The sequence below is a fragment of the Lissotriton vulgaris genome, unplaced genomic scaffold, assembly GCF_964263255.1.
Source record: "Lissotriton vulgaris unplaced genomic scaffold, aLisVul1.2 SCAFFOLD_966, whole genome shotgun sequence".
NCBI lineage: Eukaryota > Metazoa > Chordata > Amphibia > Caudata > Salamandridae > Lissotriton > Lissotriton vulgaris.
Genome location: NW_028245080.1, coordinates 653,290 through 672,454, shown reverse-complemented (window position 1 = coordinate 672,454; position 19,165 = coordinate 653,290). Strand labels below are relative to the sequence as shown.

Below are 19,165 nucleotides of genomic sequence, written 5' to 3'. Positions count from 1 at the left end.
CTGCCGTCTATGAAACCGGTCAGAAACCGGTTCCACTCTGCGGTCCGTGCCCCAAGAAGTTCCTGCTGAGATTGACTTCACGTTCAGCAGCAACAGGAGTTACGTTAGGGCGTTTGCATGCCTTCTGTAGCCAGAAAAGCATTTGATCACAGCTCATCAGACGCTCATCAGGCAGGCCTGGCAGGGTTTCAGGCCACTTAAAACCGACCTGCCCTTGGTTCCCTCTTGAACATGCTGCAGACAGTGTGGGGTCACAATCAGCTGTGTTACAGTGACTGAGATCACATGCATTTGAATTTGTTTTTGTAAATATGCTTTCAGAGACAGATGCTTCGCAATTAGTTCAAATTTGCATAAATAGCACTTCACATTCCTGGCCGAGGCAGCTGCACTGTAAATGCACAGTCCTCAAGCCCAGATACGCGTGTGCTTACTGAAATCAGAATGATCTGCTCCCCCACAGGGAGTGGGGGGGAGTGTGTTAATATTTCCGCTTTTCGGTACACTTGTTCAGTGATGGCTAATGTCTAGAAAGCGCAAGTTATGTCAGAAGACATCAAGCTTTTTATTTTATGCAGTGTCTGTATCTGAGGAGCGCTGTGACTCTGTGCATGACGTGATCAGCTGGGTGCTGCTTAAAGCTGTGTGCTTGACAGTAATGAAGATGATGAATAATGGGCATACTGACAGGATTTTACACACGTTACTTGTTCAGGTTTGGGCAGTGGCTGTGAAGGGAAGAGTATTGAGTTGAGAGTATCATGGTTGGTAAGATTTACAGCTGCGGAGCTGTAGTTTGGGTTGTATTTTGGAGCTAGACATGGGGGGTTGATTTGAGGTCGTGTAATGCAAAGTGATAAGGGAGAGTAGCTAATATATGCACAGCACAGATGGCTTTGGGACCAGTCGAGCTGTAAAGATTGTAAGAAAGCAGAGATTAACCTCTTCGCTGCTGATGACGAGCTCAGCTCGTCAGCTACGGCGCTCGTATGCTGATGACGAGCTGAGCTCGTCATGTAACGCAGTGTTTTGAAAATTGCCACACACAGCGCGAAAAGCGGTTAAAAAAATTGTATAATTAGTAATTATTTGGATAAGGGGAGGTACTGACCATGGATTGACTGCAAAACCAGGCTACTCCGCTTTAACAGACTCCTGCTGATGGTAGAAAGCCAACCAGCCTGTTACTAAGGGGAGGAGGCCTGGTATCAAAATGATCAAAGATTAGAATGGAGCTGATGTGTGAAATAAGATATGGGGTTTTCATCAGCACGGCGAAGGCACGATAAGCCATTGGAGGAGGTAATGTTCTCCGGTTTAGAGTGAAGAACGTAGAGGGCTTGCACCTGAGCCGTAAGGTGCATTCTCTGTAAGAGGGGAGGTCAAGTAATGGTCTGAGCATCAGGAGACAAGACAACAGCAAACTCAACCGAAAGGTCACAGAAGATAGTTCGGCTGATTGATAGATGTGGTGCACTTTGATAAAGCACTTTGAAGTATGGTTGAATCGAGAGCTAAAAGGTCAGATTGGAAAGGATCAAGTATGTTCTGAGTGGATAGGTACGGATTAGGTCTGTTAGATGCAAGATAATCCAGGACGTTCGAGTCAAATGGGTTTTGGGAATGAGGAGAAGATGCAGTGTGTTTTTTGTTTTTTTTACATGGTTGGCACTATGACAGTGGGTGTGAAGACTAGATGCCATTGGGTAGGACTAAACACATAGTGACTAAGAAAGAGAGGTGAGAACATGTGAAAGGGGGGCAAATCTTGTTTGATTTAGGGCAAATGCTGGGGTACAAGAGGGTTGTCCAATTTAAGTAAAAAGATTTAATTCGGGGACCTGATCATGAAGAGGGTTAGACATTTATTGTAGTCTGAAGGGGAGGAGGGACTGTGAGCATGGCAGAGGTGGTAGTTTTAGTAACCGTTTCTCTTGCAATTTAACTATTTATCAAAGTCCTTGTAGGAAAGTAGGATCTGCTTCTAATGGTTACCTCCACTTTTTGCTTGATGTTGCCCTGTTATTGGCTAGTCTGACTGGGATACTGCTAATCAGGACCCGGTCTATTTGCTTTCTCCCTAAGAAGGTTATGCCATATACTTGGGTTACACTTCAGATTAGATACTTGGGTACCCTTGTCAGTCCCTAGTATATGGTACACATGTACCCAAGGGATAGGTATGCCAGAGGCCTCCCATGGGCTGAAGCATGTATTATGCCACCCTTGGGAGGCCATAGCAAATGGAACTACAGGCCTGCTATTCCAGCCTGTGTAAGCTAGCGCTTGCACCACTTACGAAATTTATAGGTTTCCTATATCTATAGGGCACTACACTTAAAACCTATCAGTCACGCCTCTAGCAGGCCTTAACAATCCTAAAGGCAGGGTGCTGGGTTTTACGTGAGAGGGTGTCCCTGCCTGAACAGAACACCCCTACAGCCTTCGGAGACCATTCTCCTGAGTTGTCGGTGACGCAGCCAGACATCTAGGTAGAGGTGCATTATATACTCGCATAAAATGATATCTCAAACGGCTGCAACAAAATATGTTGTGTTTGGTATCAAACTCCTTGGAATCATACCTCCACGCCGGTTCCCGGTGTGAGAGGTATGATTCCACCCTTCTAAAGTGTGCTTCTTCGGGTCCCTGGTCTTACCGGTGCCACCCTTCTCGACCTAGGCAGCACAAAAACAAAAAAACCCAAAGACACCCCTGCACCCGGCGCCCTACAGCCACCTGTGCCTCCCTTTGGGGTATCTACCTGTGCTCCAAGATCCCAACTTGCCTCTCAAAGTGCTGGTCGCCCCCGGAGAGTCTCCGTCCCCGAGCCTGCAGCCTTTGTTCCTTTTTGACCTTTCCCATTGGATAACATTGAGCGCCAGACGGCTCAAAAGCACCCTGCACCCAGCTGCCCAAGTGCCGCTGGCTGAGCCACCTTTGTCCTATCCTACTTCCCCCCCCCCCCTTTGCCCTGAGCAAGTGACCAGGAGCTCAGCTCCCACAGCCGCGTGGCCTGCTAGCCAGCAGCCACCAGCCACCAACCGGAGGCCCATCTTTCCCTCATTGGATAACATTGGGCCTAACTACCTCTGCACCCTGCCGCCCCTGTGCCGCTGGGGGTGAACTAACTGTACTTACCTGACCCTGGGGGACCACTGAGTCTATGCCCAGAACCCTAACTTCACCAGCCAAGTGCTCACCTGGAAACCAGTAACTCACCTGTCATTGGATAACATTGACTGGTTTGACTCGAAAAATCTTCTACGTGTGGAGTTTTGGAAACTAAAAATATTCATGTAAAATCACCCGAATTCCGAAGTACTCGCCTGTGATCAGGGGTTAAGCCATTACTGCACCTTGTAGCCCTGTCCTGAACCGCAAAAGTAATCCTTACCTGGTTTACTAGTAATCTGTATTTTCTCCATAGGAACCCATTGTCTGCTTTTCTATGAAATTTCTTCTAAGTGTCTACTTTTTAAAACTTGAAATATTCTTTAAAAATCATACGGAATACTGAAATGCAATTACCTACCTGTTTTAAGTTGAGACCCCAGTGCTGGACTTAGGAGCCCAGTACTGGATTATCAAAGTAACAAGATCGTACTTTACCTGCAATCTGAATTTTCTCCCATTGGATAACATTGTCAGATCTTCATTGAAAAGTTTCTAAGTGTGAACTTTTAAAACCGCTTTATATTCATGAAAATTCACTACAGTAAGTAAAACGTTCTTACTAAATTGGTTTCAGTTTAGACCCCAGGACTGAATCTAGGATCTAGTCCTGGAACTATTAAAATAATCTGTATAGTAATCAACTGTACTTCTATGATGAAAACCCATTGAGCTCAATGTTAGTGTGTTTAGAATTGTGTTGCCGACTGCAACCCCTGTACCTATTGTGTTCACGAACTTTATTGCTTACTTGCAAAGTAATTACATGAGAGTAATCATATTGCTAAAAGTATATTTTGATACCTGTTGTTTGTTCAGTCCTTGAGTGTGGGAAACCTTTTGCTGACTGAGTGTGTACAACAAATGCTTTACACTGTCCTCTGGTACCGCCTTACTGCTCGACCAAGCTACCACTTTTGAGAGTAAGGTCAGCCCTGACTTTAACCTCTGTTATACCTCTGGGGTTTGCGGACTCTATACACACTGTACTTTATTCTAGCCCAATATATATAGAGCCACTTTCTCACAGCTTTCGATAGCCCCAACCTCTGCGCACATTTCGTATAAAGTACTTCGGCCTCCTCGCACTCCGCGCCCCGCAAGCCGTTACTTTCTAAAACTGCTAGAGGTACCCTCATGATTCCAGTGCCTCCGGCCTATGGGTCCATTTAGGGACAACACTGCTTTTTTTGACCTCCCCTGGTTGCGCCAGGCCTGCCCTGACTCCTCTTGCTGTGATGAGTCTCCTGGTCCTTGCTGGGCCAGATCCTAACCTTACTCGACCTTCTTTGTCTGTTTCCGCTGCCAAGGCTTGTTGGTGCTCCTGCCGGATACCGACCGCTCAGCACTCGACATCCTCCGTGGGACAGCTCGTATCCGGCTTGTGGTCGTCCTCGACGTCCCCTGGTCCTTGCAGCTGTAGAGTTACGGTCTCCATCATCACACCTGAAGCTCCCGTCACCGTTTGGCATTAGTCGACTGATCCCTTGGTCACTCCTGAGTGACCCACTATGTCCCCTCTGCTTTCACATACCCTTCACCAAGAATCCACCTTTGGATTCCAACGAACACTTTTCTTCTTTCCCGCAGTGGCATTTCCTTGAAGTCGTCCATTGAGATCGATGGCAGTTTCCGACACCACTTCAGCCCCATGCACCCGGCTTCTTTGGGATATGTATCTCTGGTACTACGGTAACCACCGGTGGGGTGGCTCGCCAACCTCCTATGATCCAAAGTGCTTCCTCGTAATCCATTCGGAAGGGTTCTTAAACTTTAAAACTTCAACTGCGAATTTCCCATTGTTACCATAACTAGGGGTGCATACCACATGAGATGGGGAGCACATTTGGAGGAAACTTGAAGGTCTGGGCCTTGGGAGTCCAGCAGAGGCAGTAAAACACACGTGTTGGAACTTAAGATGTTTTGTGCTAGCCTTCAAGGCTTTTAAGTGACAGATGAAGGTTATGGTAGTACAGGTAGCAGATGGACCACACTACCACCATGTTCTACCTCAGCAAAAAGGGGGGCAAGATCACACATGCTTTCCAAGCGGGCACAGGACTTATGGACATGGGCCATACAGAGAAGAATAAATATAGTAGCAATCCACCTACCAGGGATACAGAGCACAGAAGCATCAGGAGAAGACTGGTATAAAAAATAACTATTGCATGATAGATAGTACAAGAAATGTAAAAATAGTGTCCCTTGCAGAAAGAGTGACACTGGAAAAAGAACCCAGAGCACATTCCACGAGAAAGGAGCAGCACTCGCCTTCATAGCTAACATCTCCATCAATAACATCTGCATGGCAGACACATGGTCATGCATAGCTTCACCAAATACTTCTGCGTAGATTTTCAGGGTAACAAAGAGGAACAAGTGGGATAGAAAGTAGTCAAACTGCAGTTCACAAATGCAAAGTCTTTTTCTTCCCAACCACACACATGCCAGTGTGACATCGCTACATAATCTATGCACAGCACGTGAATCCAGAAAGAGTCGCGCTACAAAACGAAATGGCTAAATCCCTGTAGGTGTAGTTCTGCAGCTTGAAGACTTCCTTTATTCACACACAACTCTCCTGCCTCTGCCAGTAAAGAAAATATGCAACCCCAGAAGAAGGATGGAAATCCAAACAAAGGAAACAGCAACCCAGGAATATTGCCTGACAAAGACTCTGAAGATGGTCCCTCCCCCCCCTCTCTCTCTCTCCACCCCCCCTCTCTCTCTCTCTCTCTCTCTCTCTCTCTCTCTCTCTCTCTCTCTCCCTCCCCCCCCCCTCTCTTTCTCTCCCCTCTCCTCCCCTGGAATAATGCACTGCGTGTGAATCCAGAAAGACTTCGAAATTACTTCTACAAGTAAATAATTATTTTGTTATGCCCCAGTGGGATCTGAAGTCGGTCTAATCGTTTTTCATGGGCATGCTCTTCGAGCCGTTTGTATAGCTGTTCTTTGAGGTTCTTAACCCTTAAGACCATCATCCTGATTGCAGTTAACTCACATGATGTGCTGACATAACTGTAGGCACTTTTGGTCCATTTGCCTTACACCACCTTTTGTGACAACTGGTGCTGTGAACTAAGGCGGTCTAAGAAGTTTTGTGACTTTCTTTTTGCTGACTTGTGGCTCAAAAGACTGAGATTGTAAGTTGAATACTTGCACGTTTAAGCACAATATTGTTTTCCCCATAGGATAACATTGGTCTGTTTGAAAAAGTTTTTAAGTGGCGATTTTTCAACCTGAAAAGTATTTTTATTTAAAAACGTACTTACCTTATTACGAAGACCTGAGTCTTAAAATAAAGTACAAAGAAAGTATAATTTTCTAAAATTGGTCTGGATCTCCTCGAGTCGTGCGTCCATTATAGATCAGTGTCGTGCAGTAAGGGTCTTCTACTCCTCTGAGGCTGCTCTCCCTTACTACCACCAATAGAGCCCTGTACCCTTTGGGGGAATCCCTGGACTCCTAGCACGGTATTTCTACCGAGTGGTAATCTCATATACAGAGCTAGTTGCATCACAGAGAGCAAAAAAAACTTTAAAGTCTGTGTGGCATTAGTGGGTTGAAGCCAGCCTGAGCAGACTGGTCCAAAAAAGAAGCCTGCAGGACTAAATGTCCACACAAAACCTGCCACCTTACTACCCCCCAGCCAGGGACGTAGGTTCTGTAAAAGCATACCTCAAGGGACGGAGCATGCATGCAGGGTTGAGATCTGGAGTGCAGCCATCATAGATGTGGCATCAGAATCAACCTCCCTGCACCGGATGCTTCTGGTATCCAAGTGGTCAGGCTGGCCATAGAACAATAACCTGAAGTGATGAGGGGGTTGGATCCAGGTAACTTCACGCGGCCAACCATGGTTTCTCAGTGTACTTTTCTGCAAAGCGAAGGTTCCTGCAGTGGCCGGGAGGAGACATGCAGCTTGTTGCAAAAGTCCTAAAGAAATAAGTCAATCCTATGTGCTCTGTCATTAGAAGGCTGCTCAGCCGTCCGTGCAGGTTGGGTTTCTTAAGCCCTGATTGCCTCTTCACGCAGGGCTTTACAAAACGATGAAAAGATGAGCTTTTCTGCCTGGAATTCAAGGCCAGGCACAGCAGGTTTAAGACCGTTTCTGCCTCATTTGCTTTCATCCGTTTTTCAAATCACCTTCTAACAGCGCCGCTTGAGTGTGTAATCATTTTGCGTGCCCTTGAGCGGTGTGTTCCCTCACCTGAGTCTCAGAGGATAGATGTTGGAAGCATGGCACACGCTGCTTGTGCCTCCTTGCTTAGCTGAGACATTTCAGTGATTATGGTGCTGCCACGATACTTGCTTCTAATTACAGGGCCCTTCAAGCCGGAGGCCTGATCTGCACAAACTCTGCTTGTTTATTTGCAAGGTACTGTTCTATTTGGACAATTTCGGCCCTGGCAGTTGTAATCCTCTCTTTTTGTGGCTCTTTGTGCAGAAAAGCTGATAGTAAATGGTTTCTTAAGTCACTCATCGTGAATTGCCTGCTTTGTGCAAATTAACTCTGCCTGCTGTGTCCGTGCTACTGGAGTAGCTGAAACCACCCCCTGGCTGGCTGCCCGACTGACTGGTGAGATCTGCGTGTGTGCTGAGGAGCGAGGCGGCGGACCCGGGACTGCGAGGACCAGCATACCCCATCTCCAGCTGGTCCTCTTCCCGCGAGTGCCGCGCCCCCTCACCGTGACACGCCCCCAGCCGAGGCGTTCAACTTCTCGCAGCACCCAGCCCTTATAAGCGTATTATTATACGCGCAACGCGGGACGCGCGCGGGTCGGAGCCCGGGGCTAAGCCCGGGCAAAGGGCGGGCCGTCTGTGGCCGTCCGTGGACGACTGAGGACGGGACGGGCCCCCCTACTTAGGTCCTCCTTATCAGGATCCTGGTATTTACCTAGCCTTTACCGAAAACGATATTTGTAGTGGTAAATATTCTTATCTGTCTCTTGTGAGTCTACTGGGGATAACTAAGATTCATCTACAACAGTAAAATCCTCAACGATATCAGAGACGTTATAAGAGACTCATAATCCCTGACGACAACCGGAGCACAAATGGGCTTTAAGAAACTGAGATCTCGGACAGTATATATGAAAAGAATGGGAACTGAAAACGCAGTACGAAACACCACTGATAAAGCTATAAAACAAGGCCGTTTAACCCATACACCAGCCATTAGTGCTTATTTCTCTGCACTCTTGCCCAAAGAGAACCAAGATATACAATCGCTAAGTAAAGATATTAATCTCAACGTAACTGACCTTGCTGGGGAGATTGAAAATCCTTCAACAAAACCTACTCCAACGAAACTTAGCTCACAACTCAAAGAGGAATGTTTGGAATTAGACCTAAGTAACAAATTATCAAGTACCCCGAAAGACTTTCTCCTTTCATATCATGAAGCGATCATTCCGAAAGCTGTAACACCTATAAAAAGCAGAGGGAGCGTAACTTTATTCGAGGATACAAATAACAGCAAACAAAGTATTGCGATAGAGAAAAAGGACCTAGGAACAAACAACAGTATCCAGTCAAAAACCTCTTCACCTATCGCTTTGTTTGATCCTTCCATGGACTCCTATAACTTTAAAAATAACAATAACACTGCTGATAACGCTCCTCCAGTGTCTAAAGCTCTATTCTCCCTACAAGAGATATTGGAATCTGTTCTCTCATTTCTTGGAAATATTCTTGAAAACTCTGACCAAACATTGGACGTCCAAATAGGCATCTTAAAGTATTTGGTAGAAGAAAAAAAGAAAAAAGATTCCCACGAAGCAGATAAAATCAAGATGTTATATAAAACCAATCTTGAGCAACATAGTATATCAAAAGACCACAAAAAAATTCAGGAGAAAAAACGCGAGACCTTGGTACTCAAACCATAGACATCCAAATACAAGAAAACCATAAAATTGATAACTCGAATGATTCAGTGATATATTCTTTGAAAAAACTATTTAAAGAAAAACATCAACAGAAAATAAAACACTTTCCAATATTTACAAACACTCATGGAACGAACAAGTTTACTAATACAAACGTCCCTGAAACACAGGAAACAAGAATAAATATCAGTAACGTATCGAGTGAAGGAAATGAAGAAACGCTCACCAACAAGAATCAGGAAAAGAACATTGTAGTTGGGAAAAAAAGGAGGAGAAAGCCGGAGAGAAGGATCCAAAAACGGAAAAATCGTAAACTAAAATTCCAAAAACCTGTCATATCACATAAATCTGAAGAAGAACAGTGTGACACCAAAACAGAGTCTCAAAACGTTGAAAAATGTGTAACCAGTAAAAAATATGAAAATATGGTGGTAAACTGGATCCGACAGTAAAAGAGTATATTCCTACCGGATACCCCAAGCAATCAGATCAAAGTAATAACAATTTTATAGAAGAATACAATAGCTACTACAAAAAGGGGGAAGGGCCTTCTTCCAAAACTCTTCAAATCGAGGAACTCTTTCCTATTGATTCGGCACCACTCAATAGAGGAAGGATTATAAATTTATTACGACATATAAGGCCCTTACATACAATGACTAGTGATGAAATCGATCTTGTGACCTTTCCAAAAAAAGAGAATAATAAATTGTCAATGGTAACCTTTTGGTCAACAGTCCTTCCAGGCATAATACTAAATGAGAAAGAGACATTACACAAACACGGATATGATGTAATGGAAATTGTAGAATTAAAGGATTATAATACCCCCAATGGGTATAATGCCCAAATACAGGCTATCGCCAACTCTCAAATCAATAAATACCAGCGAAACAATGGCATGACTGAAGAACGAGACATCGCAAATCCAGGAACCCATTCTAGAGGGCATGAAAATCTAAAAATTCTGGTGAATAAAGGTCATAGGGCAGTTTGGTACAAAGCTGACAAGGAACTTGAAGAGCATACTACTACCGAGTCCTGGGCTTGGGTCTCTGAGACTTTGAATAGCAACAAAAACTCTAACATCAGACAACATTCTGTTTAGCACGGGACTAAGGATTACATCTTGGAACATCGCTGGCAGAACTAAAAACAAACTGTCCATGGTTATGAGAAATCTCCCAGACATATTGCTTCTACAAGAAACATGGGATACCGTATCTTTCACTCTTAAAGGGTATTATGTATATGAAAATTTAGCACTATCCACTAATCGAGGTCACGCCAAAGGAGGGTTAGCCATTTTGCTAAGAGACGATCACCTGTGGGAACAGGAAATAATAGATACAAAATCTAACAATTTGCAGTGCATTCAAATCTTCGCAAAAAAACACAGCACTGCTTCACCACAGGCAATCTTACTTTTTAATGTCTACGCTCCCCCTGGGAAAGAAAATGACATTACATTTTTGGATATAATAGAAAAGATTACGCACATAACGGAAAACTATGCATATTCATCCTTCTTAATTGCGGGCGATTTTAATAGTAAAATCTCCAACTCTGAAATTAATAGGTGGGCAAATCTATTTGCAGAAGAAAGTCAGGAAATTATAACCCCACAATTCCCTGAGGGTATATTAACTGACAAAAGAGGCAAATTGTTATTATCAGCAATAACTAATCTTAACGGTCTAACATTGAATGGGGCTGTCGAGGGTGATATTCCAGCAAAGTACACTAGGCGAGGCAATGGGACTCTATCCATTATAGATTACATCATAAGCAGCATGGATCTGCTTGATACTGCTTTGTTTTTATCTAATCATTTTTGTCAGGAGAGTGATCATGCGATTATGCAACTAACAGCAGATTGGATACCTAAACCTTCCCAACCTAGCCACATTATTTACATTGAAAGTACTGTGTTGATAAAAAGTGAACAGAGACGCATCTTCTGGAATTCCTCGACCCTTGATAAAATCATGACAAAGATAGATCATTCTAAGCTTCTAGAGCAGAGATTCTCCAAAAATCCTATAGAAAACTTTGAATTCATAATTAAGGATTTTAAAAAACTTATCCTAAATATGATATCATCGGGTGCAAAAGGCAACAATAAAAAGAAGGGAGGAAAAAATGTATGTACCTACAAGAATTCAGAAGTAAAGAAAAAACTAAATAAACTGATCCGCGCCCAATACATGAACTTTTCAGCAAGTGTAAAGAAGGAAATAAACAGATTGAAAAACCAACTGAGGCGCGCGAATCAAAAGGAAAAAAGAGCTATAGAAGATCGAAACTGGGTCGATATTCAGATTGCTGCAAGTAAATACAATCAACGTAAATATTGGTCCTTAATCGCAAAAATAACTGGTACAAAGAAAAAACTACAACCCATCCCGGTCCCCCCGAATGACTGGGAACTATACCTCTCAGATCTATATAAAGTAAATTCTATAAAACAAAAAGTAAGCAGTAAAAACATGAAATATGGAAAAGATAAGAGTTCTCCAACACAAACTACAGCCATTTCGGTCGAACTCAACATACGCAAAGCAAGAACTACAGGAGCCTCCGGACCAGATCAAATTCCTATTAAGGCGTTACAAGTCGCACCGAAAGAATGGAGCAAGCTGTTATGCCCTCTCTTTAATCACATCTTTGAGAGTGGACATGTGCCAAAATCTTGGCAGGGGAGCATTATTATCCCTATCCATAAGAAGGGAAGCAGAATCCAAGCTGGAAATTACCGACAGATCGCACTCATGGATGCAGTAGGCAAAGTGTTCGCGGCAGAGGTACTAGATCGCCTGAAAGAATGTGCCTTTTCGTCAGGTCTGATACCCATGTGTCAAGCAGGCTTTAGGCCTAAGCACTCGGTAACAGATAACATAGCGGTTATTCAGGTTATCTTCGACAAATACATTACTCAAAAAGCCCAGGTAGTTTATGCCGCATTCATCGATTATTCAACGGCATTCGATCGGGTTGATCGACCAACCTTATGGAAAAAACTAAGGATGCTTGGAATCCAAGAACAACTGCTACAAGTAATAATAAGCCTCCACACCAATACCTGGTGCCAAGTCCAGATGGGGGGAGAAAAAGGACTCACAAAAAGAATACAAACAGAGAATGGACTAAAACAAGGGTGCCTTTTAGCCCCGCTACTTTTTTCCCTCTACTTAAGTGACTTGCCTCACCAATTGCAAGTTGGTTCTAATTTCCCGCCGAAGATAGCCCAGCAAAGCATAATTTCATTACTCTATGCTGACGACATAGTACTGTTAGACCTAACCCCTTTCGGACTGCAGGCATCATTGGACATTCTGTATCAATATTCGAAGGAAAATTATCTAGTACCAAATATACAGAAAACTAAAGTGATAGCTTTTTCGGGAAGAAAACAAAGCGCCAAGTATACCTGGAAGATTGGTGAAGAAAAAATAGAAGAGGTAGACAATTATCCTTATCTCGGAAGGATTCTTTCCAAAAAGTTGACAAACTCAACACAGGTATCAAACTTACAAAGGAAAGCTGATATACATGCCTCTGCTCTCTTGAGACTTTACAGTGCAACAGGGAACAGACACTTCTCTGCACTGTTAGGCACCTACAGAGTAAAAATACCACCTGTACTATCTTATGCGACGGAATATATCCCCATAAAGCAATGGGTTTTCATGGATCAAAAAGAGGGGAAAATCTTAAGAAGGATCATGAAAGTTTCTGATGCTGTACCTGTTCAGGCACTGAGACTAGAACTATCAATTATAAGCTCTTATGCCATAGCTATTGCCAATGTAATAAGGTGGGCCTACAACCTGATACACGCGAAGGAGAACACTCTAAGGTCAGCGTTGAAAAAAGAGTCTTTTGGGGTAGAGTCTAAAAAGCAAATCTTCTTGGAAAATTTGGCTGTAGCATTTCAGATGGCACAAATTAATATAGAAATGTTGAGTACTTGGTCTCCAGCACAATTAAAATTGTTCTTAAAAACTTTTACCCCAAAACTGAGCTACGAATTGGACTGTTTACACTGCAACAAATTAACCATCTACAAGCCGTTTGTGGAAATACTTGAATTCAAGCAAACTCGGCCTTATATTGGGTTTACCCTGACACATGGTGTAAGGAGAGCGATTACTATGTACCGGTTGGGCATCTTACCACTATTAGCATATACCTCCAGATGGCTTCCAGGAGGATCTCCTTTGTGCACTTTGTGTGCAGGGGGTGACCAAACTATAGAGCATGTATTACTCGTGTGTCCTAATCATAAAGTAACTTCAGCTCGTACAAGATACCTCAATCCTATATTCCGCTCCTGCAGAATTACTAAGGGGAAAGAACTTTTAGTTATGTGTAGTCAACCTTTGAATGAATTCGTTTGCTACAACTTGTACAAATTCTTAAAACAATTTTTATCCTTGTATTAATACTGTTGCATTTTTTTATACATGTAAAATGTAAATAATTTCTTTTGTGGTCCTCTGTTGAGTACCAATACAAATAAAATTTTGACTTTGACTTTTAAGTCACTCCTACATACGCTAAAAGTAAATATTTCTCTTACGCCTACTCCCTGTGGCAAGGGGTGCTCTCCCCGGCGCGATGTCAGTCTGTCTCTGTTCATATGCCTCAATTCACGTACTTCCATGAAAGTCACTATGCTGCTCATTATCACTTCAGTAATTAACTTGGTACTTGAGCAGCTGGATCCATGGTTCACCTGTACATATGGGTGCTAGGTGGCACGTTTATTTTACAGAGGCATTCCTCAACCCCCTGAATATTGCGGCATGGATTAGTACATTTTGTTTCAACGAATAGAGTGCGGCTAACAGCTGCGGTCCGTGTAGGTAACAGCGGTGGGGCTGTGTAAAGGGGGATTTCAAGGGACGATGCAGAGTGCAAATTAATTATTTATTTTTGCCTCTCATCGTGCCTCAATATCTCCCCCTTACACAGCCCCACTGCTGTTACCTGCACAGACTGCTGCTGGCAGCTAATCGTCCTTGAGGGCATCCATGTGCTGAGGTGTCGCTGTTCTCAGTTGAAAAGCCAGGCCTTGAGTCCCTTCCTGAAATCCCAAAGAGATGGTGATGTTTGCAGTTTCAGGGTAGTTCTTTCCAGGAATTGGCAGCAAGGTTTGTTGAATGTGAGGGATGTGTTTAAGGGAGGCGGCGCGCAGTTGTGTAGAGGGTTGGTGGAAGTTCTTGTAGTGGTTGCTGTAAGCTGGACCCAGGTCGTGAAGTGCTTTGTAGACATGCAATAATATCTTGAACTGGCATCTCTTGTGGGTGGGGAGCCATTGGAAGTTCCTGAGGTGGAGGGTGATGTCGGTCCTTAGGGGATGTTGAGTCCGGCTGCTGCATTCTGTATAGTCTGCAGTCTCTTGACGAGTCTGTTGGTGATTCTGGCATAGGGCGTTTTTCTGTAGTCCAGCCGGTTGGTGACGAAGGCTTGTGTGATGGTTTTCCTGGATCCCTCTAAACAAAGGCTTCAATCCCTCAGATTTTCTACCGTTCGTTGTGTGATGGGAGTGTTCCCAAGCTCTGCTCAATTTACTACAGTTTTCTCTAATTTGAAGAAGAATTCACTTCAGGACAAGACTAACATCTACTTAAACATTTTCTGACTACACAACCATGTCAGAACCAGCAAAGAAAGGTCAGTTCAGGGCATGTGGAAAAACAGGTGGATCTCAGAGAATCCACACATGGAGTGCATCTATTGTCTACATCCTGAACACAAAGTAAAGGATTGTAAGTTGTGCCACACTTTTTCTCAAAGACTTTGAAGGGCAGAGAGGGTAGGTTACTGATTTGGCTTCAAATATTTTAATTCAAGGAATATCCTCCATCTGATGGGGTCAGTGATGATTCCTCACATACTGAAAAATCCTGTAAAAGAGTTAGGTTTCATGAGCGAGTGCCTCCAAGGTCACCTAAAAAGGCAATGAAAACGACCCACCATGGGTCAACAGTGCACTTAAAAAGATCAGAGGAATAATAACATTTATCATAAAAGGAAGTCCCATCAGAAAAGTTTCAATCTGAATCTACTACTCCTTCACGAAAGGATACACATTTGAAAAAAAAAAAATCATCCAACACAAAACTCCCTAAAGCGGTTTCACATCATAATTTGAATTCTCGTCAACGACCTCCTGGTTAAAGACAATATAAACAGTCACCAGCACTACAATAACGTTGACCTTTATATCTGTAGTAGCCCCAATGATCATCTCGTCACCGATAGCTTCAACGACTATAATAACGCGGGAATCATTTCGGCAACAGTACAGTCAATCACAAAGAGAATGACTAATGAACGTCAAAGACTCAGTTGACAACGGCCCTGTTGATGCGAGCTCTGATGACAATGAGAACCCCGATGAGAGCCCCGTTGACAATGCCGACTAGAATCCCCTAAGTGACCACACCAACAATTAAAACTTTGTTGAAAACAGTACCAAATACGACAGATACAAAAACACCATTTATGCCATTATCAATCATTTCAGAGAGAGACCCAAAACGTTCTTAATGGGAAAATACCTCATCTAATGAACACCCTTCAATCATTCCCTCAATGAGCTGAGACTGGGGGTATTCTACACCTTCCTGCTTTATTTATTTAACCACTTGCATATTGATTCCACAAGTAGCCTAGACCTTTGACAGCACGCTCTTCAGGTATAATGCAGCCCCCTGTATTCTTTATCTACTTGCTTTTTTTTCCCGCATCTAGCTTGAACTATATACTGCGTGCTCCTCCCCTACAATGTATCCCAATCTTTCCCAATGTGATACCTCCCATCCTATGCTTTGTATTCCACCCCTTTAATCCTGTAAAGCTCTCGATACCTTCACAGGTCTGGTTCGCGCTCTATAAAACTATAAAATAAATAAATAAATGTGTATGCAATGTGACAATCTTGCCCAATTTCTCACGGACAAAATTGAAAAAATTCACAGGGAAATGGCGAACCTGAATTCAACTGCACCTCCTCAGACCCACTCCAGATTGTCGGCCTCGACTTCACACAACAGCGATCACCATAGACACAAACCTGAAATCCACCTCAATATTCCCTTCTCCCCCAGCCCTTTTAAATTGCTGGCCACTTCTTAATATAGAAAAACTCAAAACTATCCTAAATAGCATTAAATCTGGTTCGCCCAATGATCCCCTGCCCATTGCCATTATAAAACAATTAGACACCCACCATTTGTCAGTGATTCTTAATTCTCTTAATGCCTCCTTACGGGAATCCATTGTACCAGCACGGTGGAAACACGCAATGGTTACCCCTCTTCTAAAGAAACCGATGGCTGACCCCAAAGTGCTTGCTAACTACAGACCAATCTCCCTTCTTCCAGCCTGTTCCAAAATACTTAAAAGGCACGTCCATTCTCTCCTTTCACAGTTTGTCAACACTAACAATCTCCTCCACCCTTCCCAACCAGGTTTCCGCTCAGGCTTCTCCACAGAGACAGCACTTTTGGGTGTCACTGAGAGGATTCGCCACTTTCTGGATGAAGGTCAGACAGTCGCACTCATCCTATTGGATCTGAGTGCGGTTTTCGACACCATCTCTCATACACAGCTTATCCACACGTTGAAATCTTTGGGTATATGGTGCTGTGCCTTAAAGTGGCTAACTTCATTCTTGGACTTGCCCACTTTTCAAATCTTTTCGGTTACAGCATGCTCTAAAACCTACGCGTCACCTCAGTCTGGCCTTACTCTTTTTACATACGCAGATGATTTCCAGCTTCTTTTCTCTCTCTAGTGCCAACCCATTGGCACCCTCCTGCTTAAAACAAGGCCTCTGGAACATTTCAACTTGGATGACCCAAAACCACCTCAAGTTGAATGGTGAGAAAACTGAGGTTCTTATCCTTGGTAAGCAGAAAGACCTATGGTGTCCGTCCCTCTGGCCAGATGAGATGGGCAACCTCCCTAAGCCAACTAGTCATGTTCGTAACCTGGGTGTCATAGTTGACGACTCATTGTCAATGCATTAACAAACCGTTAAACTGACAGCACTATGCTTTACCATCTTAAAGTGGCTTAAGAAAATCTTATGGATGCTGCCTATATCCACCCAAAAAAACTGTTGTTCACGCCCTCCTTACTTCATGACTAGACTACGGCAGCATCCTTTATCTGGGATGCAATAAGTCCGTGATCCGCAGACTTCAGCCAGTCCTGAATTCTGAAGCAAGACTCCTCTGCAGAATCCATAGGTTCTCCCCCATTGCTGGACATTTGAGGGATCTACACTGGCTCAGGGTGGAGAACCGTATCAAGTTCAAAGCCCTGAGCTATATGTATAAAATCAAGACAGGCACTGCCCCTAAATATCTCCAAGCACTTGTCTGTCCTTATGTTCCATCCCGCCAATTAAGATCTGTAACCAAGGGTAACTTTGTGGTACCCAGAATTAAACTTTCCAGAATGGGTGGGAGATCCTTTTCCTACCTAGGTCCTTCCCTCTGGAATACCTTGCCTTCCACCATCCATAAAGAAACTAACTGCACCCACTTCCGCAAAACCCTTAAGACCTGGCTTTTTGACCAGTAACTCCTGCTCACTGTTCTGGCTTTTGCTCTATGTCCGCTATGGCGCCGGAAACCCTTTTTGGGTAGCTGAGCGCCTAACAAATTCAAATAATAAATAAATAAATAAATAAATGGTTGGCACATAGTGGAAACCTGTCTAAGGGACTATCATTCCTTCGACAGATCTCAGACTTTATAGTAATCACAGATGCGCCCTTACTGGGATTGGGCACTTCTCAGCAGGATTTAACAATCAGCAGAAAGTAAAAAGACATCCAGAAGAAAATGCGCATAAACTTGCTGGAACTCAGAGCATTAGCATTGGCCCTTTTCTTTTTCCTTGCCAGAATAGCAAAGTTATCAGTGCTAATTTGCACGGACAACACCAGCATGCATTATATAAACAAACTGGAAGGTACAAGGTCATCAGCCCTGTTACAGCAAGCAAAGGAAAGTTGGAAATGGGCTCTGCAACACCAAATCACACTAAAGGCAGAAAATAAGCCAGGAGCAACCAATGTCCTAGCAGACACGTTGAGAAGGACGAACGCCAGCTGTCCTGAAAGGGGGCTCAACCAACAAGACTTTGTAAGGCATTCTTGATCATTGGAGCAAACCAAACCTAGACCTGTTTGCAACAAGGGAGAATCGGAAATGTCAATTCCATGCAAGCTGGCACCCACAGGAGGGATCGTGGGTGAATGGATTTTTGATCATATGGTCAAGGATCTTTGCGTACAGTTTTCCCCTGATCCCGTTAATCCTGAGGTTCCTCGAGAAACTGAAGAGAGAGCCCTGCTGAGTAATCCTTGCCCCCAGATGGCCCAGACAATTCCGGTTCACTGAACTCCTGCTCCTTTCAGAACAGACCCACATTCAGTTGAAGCCATATCAACATTACGAACGATGAACCACGTTCAGGTACATCATTCGAATTCAGCATCCCTACACTTGTCGTCCTGGTACCTGAATTCAATGAATTCGCAACACTGAATATTCCTACAGACTGTAGAGAGATCCTTGCAAAGGCCTTGGCCGATACTACCAATTAAACATACAAACTTAAATTGAAGCGTTTCTCTTTGTGGTGTCAGCAAGCTAATGTTCATTCTATCATCACCACCGGAACAACTCTCGATGACACTCTTCTATTAACGTACACCTGTCAGTGCTCTTAAGATTTAGAAGTCGGATAAATACAGTTGCTGTGGTCTAGCAGAGAAATCAAACAATTCCTCCAAGGCCTTTTCAGAGTATTTACTCCTGTAGGGATACCTTGTCCTTTTGGCATCTTAATATAGTGGTATGGGGCAATTAATGAAGGACCCCATTGAGCCCATTCTCAAAACCCTTCTAAAATTCCTGACTTGGAAAAGAGCGCTTCTTATAGCACTTACATCAGCAAGAAGGGTCAGTGATATTCAGGCATTCACAATTTTTTTTTCAAGTCAAGTATAACTTTATTCGGTTATCAGATAAAAACAACCATAAAAGTACAGATGTAAAAAATCATCACTT

The 19,165-nt window shown here is 43.5% G+C and overlaps 1 protein-coding gene across 2 annotated transcripts in view; it reads left to right on the top strand.

Annotated features, from left to right (window-relative positions):
• The window catches only part of LOC147666543 (splicing factor, suppressor of white-apricot homolog), a 590,263-nt gene that overhangs the window by 148,022 nt on the left and 423,076 nt on the right, over window positions 1-19,165 (top strand). The gene's annotated exons all lie outside the window — the stretch shown is intronic.